This window comes from Giraffa tippelskirchi, chromosome 9, assembly GCF_054371585.1.
Source record: "Giraffa tippelskirchi isolate mGirTip1 chromosome 9, T2T-mGirTip1v1.2.pri, whole genome shotgun sequence".
In the NCBI taxonomy this organism is placed as follows: Eukaryota; Metazoa; Chordata; class Mammalia; order Artiodactyla; family Giraffidae; genus Giraffa; species Giraffa tippelskirchi.
Window position 1 is genome coordinate 161,129 of NC_137283.1, and position 17,489 is coordinate 178,617.

At 42.6% G+C, this 17,489-nt stretch overlaps 1 long non-coding RNA gene across 4 annotated transcripts in view; it reads right to left on the minus strand.

Moving 5' to 3' along the window:
• Positions 1–1,195: 1,195 nt before the first annotated feature.
• LOC145520236 (uncharacterized) overlaps positions 1,196–17,489 on the minus strand; it is a 66,434-nt gene continuing 50,140 nt past the window's right edge. For 3 of the 4 annotated variants that reach the window (XR_014064330.1, XR_014064331.1, XR_014064329.1), the window contains 3 exons: positions 3,565–3,689; positions 3,167–3,297; positions 1,196–1,397 (listed from right to left, as the gene is read on the minus strand). This is a non-coding gene — a long non-coding RNA (uncharacterized LOC145520236). Of the gene's footprint in view, positions 1,398–3,166; positions 3,298–3,564; positions 3,690–14,427; positions 14,797–17,489 lie in introns of those variants that run through there. The other variant, XR_014064332.1, reaches the window with a different exon arrangement.

Here is a 17,489-nt window from a genome sequence, read left to right on the forward strand (position 1 = left end):
AAGCTGAAGCTCCAATACTTTGGCCACCTGTTGGAAAGAACTGACTTATTGGAAAAGACCCTGATTCTGGGAAAGATTGAAGGCAGGAGAAGGGGATGATAGAGGATGAGATGGCTGGATGGCATCACTGACTCGGACATGAATTTGAGCCAGCTCTGGGAGTTGGTGATGGACAGGGAAGCCTGGCCTGCTGCAGTCCATGGGGTCACAAAGTGTTGGACACGACTGAGCAACTGAACTGAACTGAAGCTCTTCCTAACTAAGGTCTTGATGAGGACTCTACCTAAGGCCCAGACACTGTCATTAATAACCTAACTCTTTCCCTATATAACACCCTAATTGTGGCCCTAACTCATGACTTGACAATGGTCCTATTTCTCTGATCCTGTTCCTTAGTAAGGTTAAGAACCTCCGCCTCACAAAGGCCCTGACACTGTCAATAATAATGACCTGACTTTTTCCCTAAGTAACACCCTGATTTTGTCACTAACTAATGCCCTGACACTGGTTCTAACTACAGCCCTGACGCTGGTCCTATTGAAAGCCCTGAGATATCGCTAAGGAACAACCTTACCTGAAGCCTTGACACTGTCCGTAGCTTAGGCCTTGATGCTGTCCCTTATAGTCTATGCTGTCACTAAATATCCCTCCGAATCTGCCCATAACCAAGGCCCTGAATATGTCCCTAATAAAGTCTCTGAAGTGTCCCTAATGAACAGCCTTAACTGACTCTTGCTAAGGCCATCAAGTTATCTCTGAGGTCCTGACACTGTCTCTAAGGCCCTGATGCTGGCTCTAACTAACGGCCTGATGCTGACCCTTACTAAGTCTTTGCCCAGGAGATGTCCCAGGCTGCTGGGCTCTTTTCTGTTTTCCTCATCTCTTGCCAGCTGCCTGCCATTGGCCAATCTAAGATTCTGCGGTGTGGTTGGTCCCACATAGGATGTGCCTGAGGAGGCTTACCTACCGGAGGATGGTCATGGCCATTCCACCCTCCAAGGGACAGTGGCTCAGGGTGGGAATCTCTCAGCCAGTGTCTGACCTCAGGTTCTGTGCCCCTATTTGTTGTAAAACCCTTGGAGTTACTTCAGTAACATTTTTAAATGGATCTCCCCCTTGGTATATTTATATGATAAATTTTTACTGAATTAAAATTCAGGAACAACATTATTAGAATGAGCAGAAAGACAAAGAATGCCCTCAATGATCTATTATTTGGAGAATTTTACAATTCTCATGAGAAAACATTCACTCTCCTTCACCCTCTAGGCATCAGCGCAAGGTAGGAATCATCTGCATTCTTTATTTATCCCTCTGAATCTTTCAGAAACTTTCCTTCAGGAGAAATCTCTGGGCTCTTCAGGAATTGTGAGTGGCGATGTCAGGTAGATCTGCAACTGAAAAGCAGAGGAAAAGAGAAGGTGAGGAGATGAGAATTCTTGATGGAGAAGCAGGGGCATCCATGTTCAATCTCAACCTGTGAGTCTGAGTTAGGATCAGTGAAAGTAAGGACCACCAGGACCTGGCCCCTTGGCCTTGTCACCTGGTGTGGGGACTGGAGACACCCAAACTGCCCTGGCCACTTTCAGAGAAATGAAGAAGCTGGGAGAACACCATGGGAGCCACATTGGAAAAGGTCACTGCTATGAAGTAAGATGTACTTTTCAAGAAAGTGAAGGATGATCCCTTGGTTCTCAAAGATTTGCAAAGATTTTGTGTTCTTCTGGAGACATGTTGAAGCCTCCAGTCTTTGAGGGCAGTGATAAGAAGGAACTGTGCTCAAAACCTTCCAGCACTCACTCCTTGAGGGTGCTGAGGATGACCAGTGTCCAGCCCAAGGGTGTTGTGGGCCTGAAACCCCCTTATCACCTGGGACGGGAGGGGCCCCACAGGCACCCCCTGGGCCAGCGGGGTCTCGGCTTGTAGGCTACAGACCTTTATTAGGTGCATGATCTGCAAACATCTTGTGCCATTTTGGATGGTGGATCTTTTTCTTACTCCTTTTGTGCATAGCTTTTGTTTTGAGAAGTCTAATTCATCTCTTTTGTCTTTTGTTGTTTGTGGTTTTGGTAGCAGATCTAAGAAATCATGGCCAAATCCAAAGTCGTGAAGTCTTTCTCTCATGTTTTCTTCTATGAGGTGTATAATTTTGGTTCTTACATCTAGGCCTTTGATCCATTTTGAGTTGATTTTCTATAGTGAGGGAAGTAGGGGTCCAACTTTGTTCTTTTGCATGTGGGATCTGGTTGTCCCAGCACCTGTACTAATTGTTGGGGGAAAATATTTGCAAATGATGCCACCAAAAAGGTCTAATTTCCAAAATACACAAACAGCACATGCATCTCAAAAATAAATTTTTAAATGGGCAGGTCTAAATAGACATTTCTCCAAAGAAGACATACAGATGATCAACAGGCACATAAAAAGACACTTCACAGTGCTAATTATTAAAGCAATGCAAATCAAAACCACAATGAGGTATCACCTCATAGTCATCAGAATGGCATCGATAAAATGTCTACAAATAACAAGTGCTGGTGAGGGGGTGGAGAAAATGAAATCTCCTACTGTTGGTGGGAACTGATGCAGCCCCTGTGGAAAACAGTATGGAGGATCCTCAAAAAACTAAAAAGTTGCCATATGAATTAGCAATCCCATTCCTGGGCATATATCCAGACAAAGCTATAATTCGAAAAGATACATTCACCACTATGTTCGTTGCAGCACTATTCACAACAGCAAAGATGTGAAAGCAACCTACCTGTCCAACAACTGATGAATGGATAAAGATGTGTGTGTGTGGCTGTGGTGTGTGTGTGTGTGTGTGTGTGTGTATATATACAGTCCATGGGGTCGCAAAGAGTCAGACATGACTAAGCAACTTCACTTCACTTCATATATATATATATATATATGAGTATCTCCCATGCACACATGAGGTACACACATTATTTAACTTATTTGTGCAACCATGTGAAAGTAATTAACATCACAAAACTGCATACTTAAAATGAATTAAATGGTTAATGCCACATTTTGTATTTTTAATGACAATGAGAAAAAAGTGTAGTGGTCATAATTGTTACAACATAAATGAATATTAAAAACGTCCTTAGTGAGAAAAGCCATACCATAAAAGGCTACCCAGATCCCATATTCATCTTACCTGCTTTAAATCCATCAAGGCTGTCCAAATGAGGGGAAAACTCAGTAATGGTTCCCGGATAAGAAAACTGGATCAGGATGGAAAAAGGTATCTTCACACAGTTGGGGCAGCAGGTGATAGTGGAAGCGGGCCTGTGTATTAAACCATAACACAGAATTCATGCTTTCCTCATGGGGGTCTAGGTGCTGGCTCCTCAGGAGAGTGTCACCGTTTTGGGTAAAACACACTGAACATTTTGTGTGAATTTGCAAATATGAGTACTTTTTGCCATTATTAAAAGCTTTCTGTACATTTTAAATTAGTGGAAAGTGAATTATTTTTCAAAACAACCATGACAATACCATTCAAGAACTCAGGCAAGACAGGCATCAGACTTTGTTATAGAGGCCAAGACTTACCAGACCAAGTTCAACCGAAGTTGTGACACTTATTTCCCTTGTAGGAGTCCATATGGTATTAGTATTAAGAGGCATCGTGGGAAAAGGGTGTTAGTAGCCACTAAGTCATGGGTCCTGTGGATGATCTGGATTGCAGGAGAAACAGTGAGATTTTAGCTTCACAATCTTTTACATTATTTCAAAAAAAAATATTAAAAGATAAATTCAGCAAAAAAAAGTGGAATACACACAAATCAATTTTGTTTTTATACATGAATAACAAACCATCAAAAAGAATAAGAAAACAATCCCATTCACAATTCAAGAAAAAAAAAAAACTATCTAGGAATAAATTTAACCAAAGACATAAAAGACCTATAATCAGAAAACTATAGGGCATTGATAAAGAAATTGAAAACAGAAAAGAAAAATATCCTATACTCATGCATCAGGAAAAAATATTTTTAAAATATTTTCTACTGAGCCCAAGAGCCTAGAAGCCTGTGCTCCACAGCAAGACAGGCCACTTCCAAGGGAAGCCCACATGCTGTAACTAGGAGCAGCCCCACGACCACAACTAGAAAAGGCCCAGGCACAACAAAGACCCAGTGCAGCCAAAAATAAAAATAAAACAAAAAATAACTTTTAATAAAAGTCTATCAACAAAAGACAAAATAATGTGGACTTTACAAAATTAAAAATTTTTACTCTATGGAAACCTTATTGAGAAAACCAACAGACGGAGCACACCCTGTATGTACGCTCAGTTACTTCAGTCGTGTCTGACTCTGTGACCCTATGGACTGTAACCTGCCAGGCTCCTCTGTCCATGGGGCTCTCCAGGCAAGAATGCTGGAGTGATACCTTCCTCCAGGGGATCCTCCCAGCCAAGGGGTCAAACCCACATCTCCCATGTCTCCTGTATTTGCAAGTGGGTTCTTTACCACTAGTGCCATTTCCAAAACACATAGCTGAAAAAGGATCTGACTCAAATCATACCAAATGACCTCTTTAAAATTTGGTGAAGATTGAAATACACACCTGGCCAAAGAAGATATATAGTAAATAAGCATACAAAAGTACACTCAAGATGCTGGTGGAATGCATGTACAGTCAACTTTGGAAGGCAGTTTGGCACTTTTCTCCAAATCTAAACAGTCTTCACCTCAGGATCCAAGAGGTCAATCTCTTGTATTTAGACAACTGCTTTGCAAAACTGAAATAAAAACTAGCATCAAGTGATGCACGAGAGCTCTAATCATAATAGTTAAAAACTTAGATATCAGGCCGTCCTTCCACAGACGCATTCATAAATAAATCAGGACACAGACATGTCAAGGGGAGCACAGTACAGCACACCCAAAATATGCGCATTTGACAAAAGGGTTATTTTGGGGCTGATTAATGTTAAAAAACAGCAGCACCAGGAGAATCTTGGAAAACCAAGTAGAAATGCCATTTTATGAAGCAGATTTACATTTGCTAAGGATATGTCATCTGTAAGGGTGTGTCCCTCTCTGGGACAGGAATTGGATGATGACTAAATATCAAGAAAAGCTTGTCTAAGCTGGATGTTAATCTGCAAAACCACCACACCCTTATTTACTGTGATTCACCTAATAAGTTCCCTTAAATGGCTTCTTCCATTCCCTAATCTCCTCCTTTCATTCTTACTTGATGATAGTGTTTAAGGTAAAATCTTAGACCATTTCTTGGACCAGTCTTGGAATGCAAAAGTCAAGAGATACCAGGAGTAACAGGCAAACTTGGCCTTGGAGTACAAAATGAAGCAGGGCAAAGACTAACAGTTTTGCCAAGAGAAGGCACTGGTAATAGCAAACACCCTCTTCCAACAACACAAGAGAAGACTCTACACATGGACATCTCCAGATGGTCAACACCGAAATCAGATTGATTATATTCTTTGCAGCCAAAGATGGAGAAGCTCTATACAGTCAGCAAAAACAAGACCGGGAGCTGACTGGAGCCCAGATCATGAACTCCTTATTGCAAAATTCAGACTTAAATTGAAGAAAGTAGGGAAAATCACTAGACCGTTCAGGCATGACGTACATCAAATCCCTTATGATTATCCAGTGGAAGTGACAAATAGATTTAAGGCATTAGATCTGACAGACAGAGTGCCTGAAGAACTATGAATGGAGGTTCAAGACGTTGTACAGTAGGCAATGATCAAGACCACCCCCGAGAAGAAGAAATGGAAAAAGGCAAAATGGTTGTCTGAGGAGGTCTTACAAATAGCTGAGGAAAGCAGAGACGCTAAAGGCAAAGGAGAAAGGAAAGATATACCCGTTTGAATGCAGAGTTCCAAAGAATAGCAAGGAAAGATAAGAAAGCCTTCCTCAGTGATCAATGCAAAGAAATAGAAGAAGATAATAGAATGGGAAAGACTAGAGTCTCTTCAAGAAAATAAGAGATACCAAGGGAACATTTCGTGCAAAGATGGGCACAACAAAGGACAGAAATGGTATGGACCTAACAGAAGCAGAAGATATTAAGAAGAGGTGGCAAGAATACACAGAACTATACAAAAAAAGATCTTCATGACCCAGATAATCACAATGGTGTGATCACTCACCTAGAGCCTGATATCCTGGAATGCGAAGTCAATGGGGTCTTAGGAAGCACAACTACAAACAAAGCTACTGGAGGTGATGGAATTCCAGCTGAGCTATTTCAAATCCTAAAAGATGATGCTGTGAAAGTGCTGCATTCTATATGCCAGAAAATTTGGAAAACTCAGCAGTGGCCACAGGACTAGAAAAGGTCAGTTTTCATTCCAATCCCAAAGAAGGGCAATGCCAAAGAATGCTCAAACTACCACACAATTGCACTCATCTCACACACTAGCAAAGTAATGCTCAAAATTCTCTAAGCCAGGCTTAAACAGTACGTGAACCATGAACGTCCAGATGTTCAAGCTGAATTTAGAAAATTAAGAGGAACCAGAGACCTAATTGCCAACATATGCTGGATCATAGAAAAAATAACAGAATTCCAGAAAAACATCTACTTCTGCTTTATTGATTATTTCAAAGCCTTTGACTGTGTAGATCACAACTGTGGAAAATTCTTAAAGAGACGGGAATACCAGACCACCTGACCTGCCTCCTGAGAAATCTGTATGGAGGTCAAGAAGCAACAGTTAGAATCGGACAAGGCACAAGGGATTGGTTCCAAATTGGGAAAGGAGCACGTCAAGGCTGTATACTGCTACCCTGTTTATTTAACTTATATGCAGGGTACATCATGGGAAACGCTGGGCTGGATGAAAGACAAGCTGGAATCAAGATTGCTGGGAGAAATATCAATAACCTCAGATATACAGATGACACCACCCTTATGGCAGAAAGTGAAGAGGAACTAAAGAGTCTCTTGATGAAAGTGAGAGAGGAGAGTGAAAAAGTTGGCTTAAAACTCAACATTCAAAAAACTAAGATCATGTCATCTGGTCCCATCACTTCATGGCAAATAGATGGGGAAACAATTGAAACAGTGAGAGACTTTATTTTGGGGGGGGCTCCAAAATCACTGCAGGTGGTGACTGCAGCCATGAAATTCAAAGACACTTGCTCCTTGGAAGAAAAGTTATGACCAAGCTAGACAGCATATTAAAAAGCAGAGACATTACTTTGCTGACCAAGGTCCATCTAGTCAAAGCTATGGTTTTTCCAGTATTCATGTATGGATGTGAGAGTTGGACTATGAAGAAAGCTGAGCACTGAAGAATTGATTCTTTTGAACTGTGGTGTTGGAGAAGACTCTTGAGAGTCCCTTGGACTGCAAGGAGGGCCAACCAGTCCATCCAAAAGGACATCAGCCCTGAATATTCATTGGAAGGACAGATGCTAAAGCTGAAACTCCAACACATTAGCCACCTGATGCGAAGAACTGACTCATTTGAAAAAACCCTGATGCTGGGAAGGACTGAAGGCAGGAGAAGGGGACGACAGAGGATGAGATGGTTGGATGGCATCACTGACTCGATGGACATTAGTTTGAGCCAGCTCTAGGGGTTGGTGATGGACAGGGAAGCCTGGTGTGCTGCAGTCCATCGGGTTGTAAACAGTTGGTCTCGACTGAGTGATTGAACTGAACTGAACTTGCACCATTTCAGGAAGTGATTCAGTTTTCCCAGGTATCTTTCAAGCATATACGAATGCATGGCATATATTAAACCTCTGACTGTTTTTCTCCAGTTCATCTTCCTTTCATTATGAGGATCTCAATGAAGAACATCGAAGGGTAGAGAGAAAATTATCTTTCCTCTCATATAATGCAATACAATAGTATTCAGAGATACAAAGGAATGAACCACCAACCCATTTATTAAAAAAAGCATGAATCTAACACATTACTAAGCGAAGAAATCCAGCCTCAAGTGCTACACACTGTACAAACTTATCAGACATTCTAGAAAAGGCAAAACAGACATGATAAACAGTTTATGGAATATGTGGTTGAAATATTTTATATGGTATTGTAGTGATAAACACCTGCCACTATGCATTTGTCTAAGCACATATATTTTTGTTTTTAGAACCCAACAAGTAAATTATTACCTATTCAAATTTATTTATTTATGGTATGGGAGTGTCAAAGACTGGAATGCAGAATTTAACTGACTGATTGAGAAATGTACGAAAAACTTCAGGACTTCCCTGGTGGTCCAGTGGTTAAGACTCCACATTGCCAATTCAGGAAAGGTGGGTTCAATTCCTGGTCAGGGACCTAAAATCCCACATGCCATATAGCACAGCCAAGAGATTTTTTTAAAAAAAGAAGAAAAAGAAAAAATCCACTCTTAGTGGTAGGACAAAATGAGCTGACCTAAGTTCACTGTGGGAAATGAATGGGATCTGCAGGCAAAGGCAAAGTGTACCATGCACAAACAATGGACTCTGTAAGTTCTTTCCTATGGGAGCGTGTAGCTAACAGGACTGGAACTACTGTATCAGTCATCTAACGGAACAGGCACTGGATTTGATAAATGACAAGTAGTGGGAGCCGGGTTTCTTACCCCTGGAGTGGGAAGTTACAGGCGGACAAAGGGAGAAGGTTACAATACCTGTGTCATAACAGGTCAGGTTGGAGACATAATTATAAACTATCTTTAGCCTAATACAAAAACACATAGCTCCCTGTGAAAATCTTCATAATTGTGTGTATGCATAGTCTGGGATACATGCATATGTATTTTCATGCGTTGTCTGCTGAGAATAGTAAGTTCCCACATGCAAGTTTTTATTACCATTCTCTAATAAAAAGGAATAAGGGTTCTTTAAATATGTGGCTGACACTAGGACTGAGACAGTAAATATGTAAAGCAAGATCATCTTAAAGTATGAGAAAGAAGTACCAAAAAATCCCATGAAAGCTGAATTATGTAAAATAAAAACAGGAGAGCATGGAAAAAGCTCTCAACAGCCAAAGCAAGAATAAACTAAGCAGTCTAATAACGTAATGCTGGATTATAACCAAAAGTTTAAAATAATTTTCATGTGTCCAAACTGGTTTTAAAAAAAAGTTACATAGGTTTTATGAGTAGTGTTGAATAAAAATCTCTATGCAGAAAGATTCTAACAATTGATACTGACACTCAGCTGTCCATCAAGTATGTGAAGCTAACTCCCCTCTCCTCAAGTGCGGGCCCTGCATCATGACTTCCTCCGTAATAAGGCACACAGGACGGACATGGGGAAAACTGACAATAAAGACAAATAACAAAGGTTGGCAAAAATGTACAGAAATTGGAACTCCAACTTTACTTGTGGAGATGTAAAATGGTGCAATCAATGTGTGTAAAACGTCAGCATTTTCTCAAAAATATAGAAATGTAATTATCACGTTTTGGAAGCTCCACTCCTAGACGTACAAACAAAGAATTTAAAACAGGTGTTCAAATATAAAGTTGTACACCAATATTCATAGCAGCACTGTTCTCAACAGCCCAAGGTAAAAACAATGAAAATGTCCACCAACAGGTGAATGAATAAGCACAATAAGGTAGCTCCATCCATAGATGCATTCCTCTGCCATATAAAGGAATATAGTATAACAGAGCCACAGCTGCAGAAAACAGTAGGGGGCTCCTCAAAAACAAACACAGAGTTAACATAGAATCCATCAATCCCGGTCCAGGGAATACACCCATAATATTTAAAACCAAGAACTGGAACAGATATCGTATCCCATATTCATAGAAGCATTAGTCACTGTAGCCAAAAGGTGGAAGCAACACGAGTGTTCCACAGATGAATAGATAAGCACAGTGTAGTATATACACAATGGAACATGATTCAACCTTTAAAAACAAGACAACTCTCACACATGCTCTAATGTGAATGAACCTTCAAGTCATCATGTGAAGTTGAAACAAGGCTGACACAAAAGGAAAGATGTTCTATGATTCCACCAGTACGAGATATCCATATAGGACAAATTCCAAGTAGAGTAAGGTAGCCAGGGATTGAGGGTGGTGATTTTTTAATGGTTACAGTGTCACTTCAGGAAAAGGAAAAGATTCTGGAGATAAATGGTGAGGATATTTTTACAACGTGAGTGCAGTTAATGTTATAGAAGTGCATGCTTAAAATGACTCAGATGATAAATATTATATGTTTGTAATCACAATTAAAAATGATACAGGTTACAACATGGAAAAAGCACTGAAAACATCCTCAGTGAAAGACGCCACACAGAAAAAGCCATGCAGATCATAGTCATCTTGTCACTTTAAATCCACGGAAGTTTTTAACATGAGGGAAAGCCCCAGTGGTGGTCCCAGAAAAAGAGAACTGCATTCGAATGGAGAAAGACATTTGCGCAAAGTTTGGGCAGCTGATGCAAGTTGAAGTGGTCCTATGGATAGGATTGTAATGTGGACACCGTAACTATCCCCCATTTTGGGGTTATGGGCTGGTTCCCTGGGAAAGTGACCCTGTTTTGGGTAAAACACATTGCATTTTTCGGTGTGAATATAGAAAACTTTGTACCACTATTTAAACTTGACACTTTTGAAATTTTACTAGAAAGTAAATTACTTTTCACTACAACCATGTAAGTCACTTGGCCAGAAAATCAGAGATGGCATCAAACATTGCAATAGAGTCCAAGACTTAACCAGACCAAATTCAACTAAAGTAGTGATGCTAACTGCCTTGCAGTAGTCCACATGGTATTAAAGGTCACCGTAGGAAGAGTAGCCACCATGCCTTGGGTACTGTGGATGGCCCTGATGGAACTGAAACTATGAGATGTCTGAATTCTAGTTTTCCATGTAACACTACACCAAAGCAACGGGCAGAACTATAAAGTGAATTCAGGGGCTTCCCTGGCAGTCCAGTGGTGAAGATTCTGCACATCCGCTGCAGGGGATATGGGTTTGATCCTTGGTCAGGGAACTAAGATCCAACATGCTGAGTTGCATGGCCAAAAAATAAATCAGTAGAACTGCAAGATCGTGTGTGATTCTCTACACTAATAGTGAACTATCAGAAAGAGAAATTAAGAAAATAATCCCCTGTAAAATTGCATCCCCCCAAAACTAGAAATTTAATGAAGGACTTGAAAGAGCTGCAAGCTAAAAACTGCAAGACACAGGGCTCAATTAAACTGAACAGACATGAAAAGATATCCCATGCTCATGGGTGACAATACTGCTAAAATCTCCATTCTAACCAAAGTAACATACACATTCATGCAATCACTACCAACATCTCACTGACATTTTTCACAGAAACAAAAACAATGTTAACATCCGTGTGGAACCACAAAGGACCCAGAAGAGCCAAAGTGACCCTGAGAAAGGAGAACAGGCTGGCAGCACCTCCATCCCTGACTTCAATCTACATTACGCACCTAAAGGCACCACAAGACGTGTGGAACTGTATCAGAAACAGGCACAGATACCAGAGAGCCCAGCAATAAATCTACAGGTTCATGGTAATCAACTTACAAGAAAGGAGCTAAGAACACACATCCAGGAAAGGAGAGTCCCCTCAGTAAACCGTGCTGGGAAAACGGACACCACACACCAAGGAACAACGCTGGACACCATTCTATACCACAGACAAAAACTGACTAAAACCCCACAACTTTCCACATCAAGCCCTAACAGTCCTGGGTCCTCTGAAGACAGACCTCAGCAACAGCCACACACAGAAAGTTTCTTCCCAATTTTCCTCACCTTTTCCTTCAGCGGCACCACCTTCCTGAAGGTCCTGAGGAAACCAGACTCCTGTCAGACTCAACTGAACCCCACAATGTACCAAAGATGAAGCCCCAGCAGGTCCTGAGGAAACCAGGCTCCCATCAGCCTGAACTGAACCCCACAATGTCCCAAAGCCAAAGCCCTAATGGGTCCTGAGGGGCCAGACTCCCATCACCCTGGATTGAACCCCAAAATGTATCAAAGCTGAAGCCCCAGTGGGTGCTGAGGAGACCCATTTCCTGTCAGCCTGAAGTGAACCCCACGATGTCCCAAAGCCAAAACTTGAGCAGGTCCTGAGGAGACCAGAATCCCTTCAGCCTGAACTGAACCCCACAAGGTCCCAAAGCTGAAACTCCAATGGGTCCTGAGGAGACCAGACTCCTGTCAGCAGCCACAGGCAGCCAGGTGCTCAGTCACAGCGGGAATTTCGCTTGCGGTGGGAGTGGGTCAGGGAGGCGGGCTCCTCGCTCCCTGCCAGCCAATGAGAATGCAGATCAAGCCTCCCTCACTCGCGCAGGCACAGCTAAGTGGAGACTCCGCCCCTCAGGGCAGTTCCACTAGGTCCATTAAACTATGGAAATTCAAACCGAAATATTGCCAATATCCAAAACTTCTCCAAAATAGTTAAAGAATAATTAACTTGGCACTATAGAATGAAATGTAGTCACCAAATTCACTCAAATTTATTAACAGACAGACATTTAAATTTTGAAACTGTCAAAACTGTGGACATAAACATAGAAAATCTACATGCCCCTGGGTTTGGCCTGTGTATCATGAGCTTTGAGTTTTAACACACAAGCTGTCAGTCCACAGAAGAAAAATATTGTGGACTTTATAGAAACAAAGATGTCTATTCTGAAAGACCTCATTCAGAAAATCAAAATACAAGCCACAAACTGGGAGAAAAATATTTGCAAAATTCATAACTGATACAGGATTTGGACACAAAATAGACAAAGACCTCTTGAACAACCCTATAAACAATAAGTAAAGATCTGAACCCAGCCAAAAAAAAAGTTATACAGATAGTACAAAACAGAAACACGCTCAACATCATACACCATTAGGGAATTACAAATTAAAGTCACGAGCTATCACACTACACATATTAGGACTGCTAAACTCTAAATATATGACAATACCAATTGCTGGAGGCTGAGGAATAGCAGGCGGAGAAGGCAATGGCACCCCACTCCAGTACTCTTGCCTGGGAAACCCTATGGACGGAGGAGCCTGGTGGGCTGCAGTCCGTGGGGTCGCGAAGAGTCGGACACGACTGAGCGACTTCACTTTCACTTTTCACTTTCATGCACTGGAGGAGGAAATGGCAACCCACTCCAGCATTCTTGCCTGGAGAATCCCAGGGACGGAGGAGCCTGGTGGGCTGCCATCTATGGGGTCGCACAGAGTCAGACATGACTGACGCGACTTAGCAGCAGCAGCAGCAGAGGACTAGCAGGAACGCTCCCTCACTGCTGGTGGGACACACGCACAGCCACCTTGTAACACAGTTGGGCAGTTTTATCCAAAGCTAAACAAACCTCACCTTGGGATCCAACAATCGTACTTCCAGTATTTAGGAAACTGCTTTGAAAAATCCATGCCCAAATGCAAACAAAGATGAACTTAGGCACAGCAGCACTATCCAAAATAGTTAAAAGCTTGAAGTAATCAGGGTATCCTTCAACAGATGAATGCATAATCAAATTTGGGTATATCCATGTCAAAGTAAGTAGAACATGCCACTCAAAATATGCCTCTCTGCTGTGAGGATTGCTTAAGTCCACGTCCATCAAAAAAAGAAAAAAAAAAAAGAGGAATCTCCGGAAACTATGTAGCAATTGCCGTTTTGTGATGGACATTTACAACAGAGAAATCTCTGCATTTAAGGGTTGTCCCTGTTTACATTCAGTAAAGCTGAATAATTTCAGATCAATTTACAATCATATAAAATACTACAATTTACAATCCTAATCAGTATACAAAAATCAGTTGCATTTCTATACACTAATAACAATCAGAAACAAAAATTAAGAAAATCCCACTTATAATTGCATCAAAAAGAGTAAAACATCTAGCAACAAACTTAATCAAGGACATAAAAGACCAGTAGTCAGACAACTAGAAAGCACTGATAAAGAAACCAAAGAAAACACAAACAGAAAACTCTTCCATGCTCATGCGCTGGAACAATGAGGAATTAAAGTGTCCATTCCAGCCAAAGCCATCAACAAATACACTGACTGCAATCACAAAATAATATTCACTGGCATTTTTCACAGAAATAGAAATATGCCTAATATTAGGTTGCTAATATTGAACAGGACCTTGAACAGCCAAAAAGACTGAGAAAGAAGAACACAGCTGGAGGCATCTTCCTCTCCGACTTCAAACTACCTCCCGGAGCTGTAGCAACCACCACAGTGAGGAACTGGCACGAACACAGACACACGGACTCGAGGAAAGAACAGAGAGCCCAGGAGTGAACCCACATGTACTGGTCAGTTCATGAAAATCAAACCAGGAACGAGCGAAGAGGAAAGGACAGTCTTCTCGAGAGACAGTGACAGGAAAACTGGCCACCTACACTGAAGAACAGCACTGGTCATCCTCTAGATCATCTAACAGAAATCTAACTGAAAACCCACCATTTCGCACATGGAGCTCTTTGCCCCCCGAGTTCTCTGTGATGGACCTCCGGTCAGCGCTCAGCTGGACACAGGAAACGTCTACTTCATCCTCATTTCTCCCTCTTGCAGCGCCTCCGTGCTGGCGGGCACTGAGGCAACCCCGCTCCTCTCAGCCTGGACGCAGCCCCGTTATCCAGAAGCCCGAGCCTTGACGGCCCTGAGGAGACAAACCTCCCGCCAGCTGGTCACCGAGCCGAGTCTGAAGGCAAAGCGTCCTGTGCCCGCGGGTCAGAGCGGGGTTTGGCGCCCCCTGCGGGCCGCCAGAGAAGAGCGGGCAGCCGCGCGCTCACAGAGCCCAGGGGGCTCACCCAGAAGCAGCTCTGCTGTGAGCACTCAGACCGGAAGCACGAACTGAAATGGAGCAGAATAGCTTCACGACCCTCCTCAAAACACGGCTAAGCAACAATTAGAGCCTATATGGAACGCAGCCATAAAAGGAACGCATTTGAGTCAGTGCTGACGAAGTGGATGGACCTAGAGCGTATTAAACAGGGAAGTCAGTCAGAAAGAGAAAGACATGGAATCGAGAAGGATGGTACGGACGAATCTGTTCACAGAGCAGCAATGGAGATACAGACACAGAGAACAGACCGACGGACAAGGGTGGGGAACAAGAGGGAGAGGGTGAGATGAATGGAGAGAGCGGCATGGATGCATGAACACCAACATTTGTAAACAGACAACCAATGGGAATTTGCTGTATGACTCAGGGAACTCAAACTGGGGCTGTGTAATAACCTAGAGAGGTGGGAATGGGTGGGACGTGTGAGGGAGATTCAAGAGCGAGGGGACATTATGTACACCTACGGTTAATTCACGTTGATGTATGACAAATCAAACCAACATTGTAAAACAACGATCAATCAACTAAAAATAAATAACTGTTAAAAAAATATGGAATGAAATGAACACAAACACAAACTTTACAACACCATAATTCAATTTTAAAAACTGTAAAAATTTTAGAAAACAACAAAAGACCTACATGACCTTTGGTCTGGTGATGAGTTCTAACACACAACAAAAGAGCCAACTTGCCAAATTATTAACATAAATTACTTAAAACATTGACTTTAACAATTTTATACACTTACTCTGTGAAGGACCTTACTCGAGAGAACCAAAAGACAAACTGTTAAGGGAACCACTGACCACCCGCCCTTGCCAGGCCCCAGAGAAGAGAAAACACTTGCAGGAGTCGTCTTACAACAAGAGGTCCTGGTACGGAGCCAGGAACTAACAAGCTGCCACCAACCAGGACTCTGGAGAGGTCAAAAGGAGATGCGGGACTCCAGCCCAGAGGGCCTACCAACCTCCCAGGATCCTCCTCGCTGGAATCCATCTCAGCTGAGGGACGCGTGTGCTCCCAGGAAGGATCCCAATTCAGAATGACGGGCAAGAGACAAACCAGAAACTAACCCAATGACCATAAAACCTGAGACTGTGAGCCGCGTGGCAGAGCAGTTCTCTCCGTTTCCCTCGCCCTCCCGCCCTCCGCCCCGGCAGCCCTTCCCAATCAAGCCTCTCGCTTGGACAGCGCTCCGGCCTCGGACAACTCACTTCCAAGGGTCAGACAAGAACCCACTCTCAAGCCCCGGAAGGAGTCCCCCTTCCTTCATCAAAACCAATACCCAGGAGAAAATATCTTCAAAATGCTGTCTTGTGGAGAAGGAAATGGCACCCCTTCCAGTATTCTGGCCTCAGAAATCCCAGGGACAGAGGAGCTTGGTGGCTGCAGTCCAACAGCAGGGCATTTCTGAGGGGAGGAAACAGTCCCAGGAAAGTTGAGGCGCTCGCCAAAAGCCCCAGATCTTTTGATAGCACAGCCAGAACTGTGGCTGAGGACTCCCAGCTGCCAGGCCTCTTCATCCTGGCCTCTCTCACCAGATACATGTGTGGAAAACTAGAATCTAAAATATGCCCTGGTGGCTCCGTGGTCAAGAATCTGCCTGCCAGTGCTGGAGATGCAGGTATGATCCCTGGTACGGGAAGATCCCACATGCTATGGAGTGACTAAGCCCGTGTGCCATGCTCACCAAAACTAGGGAAAAGCCCACAAAGACCCAACAGCCAAAAATAAATAAAATCGTTTTCCTAAAAAATGCATGTCTGACAAAGAATCTGAACTCAAATTGTCCAAGAAGGCTAGAGCAAACAAGCCCATTCATAACTGGTAAAGACTGAAATAGATGCCTGGCCACGGAGGGTATACTGATAGTAAACTATCAGACAAAAACACACTCAAGACACTGGTGGGATGCATGCACAGCCCCCTTTGGAAGACAGTCTGACAGTTTTTTCAGTAACCCCATGGGACAAGCACTGAATTCTATACATGACAAGTGGTGGAAGCCAGTTATCTTACCGTTGGAATGGGAAGTTACAGATACACAAAAGGAAAGGTTACAATATCCATGTCATGGTGGATCAGGGTGGAGACATCATCACAAATTACCTTTAACTGAATATGTCCAAAGGTAAGCTGGAATACATGTATATATTTCCATGTATTGTCAGCTGAGCATATTTAGCTCCTACATGTATGTTTTAAATATCATTCTCTAAGCAAAGGGAACAGGAAATGTCCCTGGTGGGCCGACAGTAAAGAATCTGCCTACCAATGCAGGGAACACGGGTTCAATCCCTGGTCCCAGAAGATTCCACCTGCCCAGGGGCAACTAAGCTCCCCTACAACTATTGAAGCTCGCATGCTCCAGAGCCCAAGTTCTGCAACCAGAGAAAGCACTGCAATGAGAAGTCATAGGACAGCAACTAGAGGGTAGCCTCTGCTCACTACAACTAGACATCTAGCAACAAAGACCCAGCATAGTCAAAAATAATTTAATGTTAAAAAAAAAAGGACAGAAGTTCTTTGAAGAAATGACTGAGACTAGGGGTGAGACAGTAAATATATAAACCAGGGTAATCTTACATTATGAGAAAGTAAAGAAAGTAAAGACAACTATCAAGCTGTCCAAAATGATGAAAATGAATGATTGCACAGTTTTATCTGTATACAC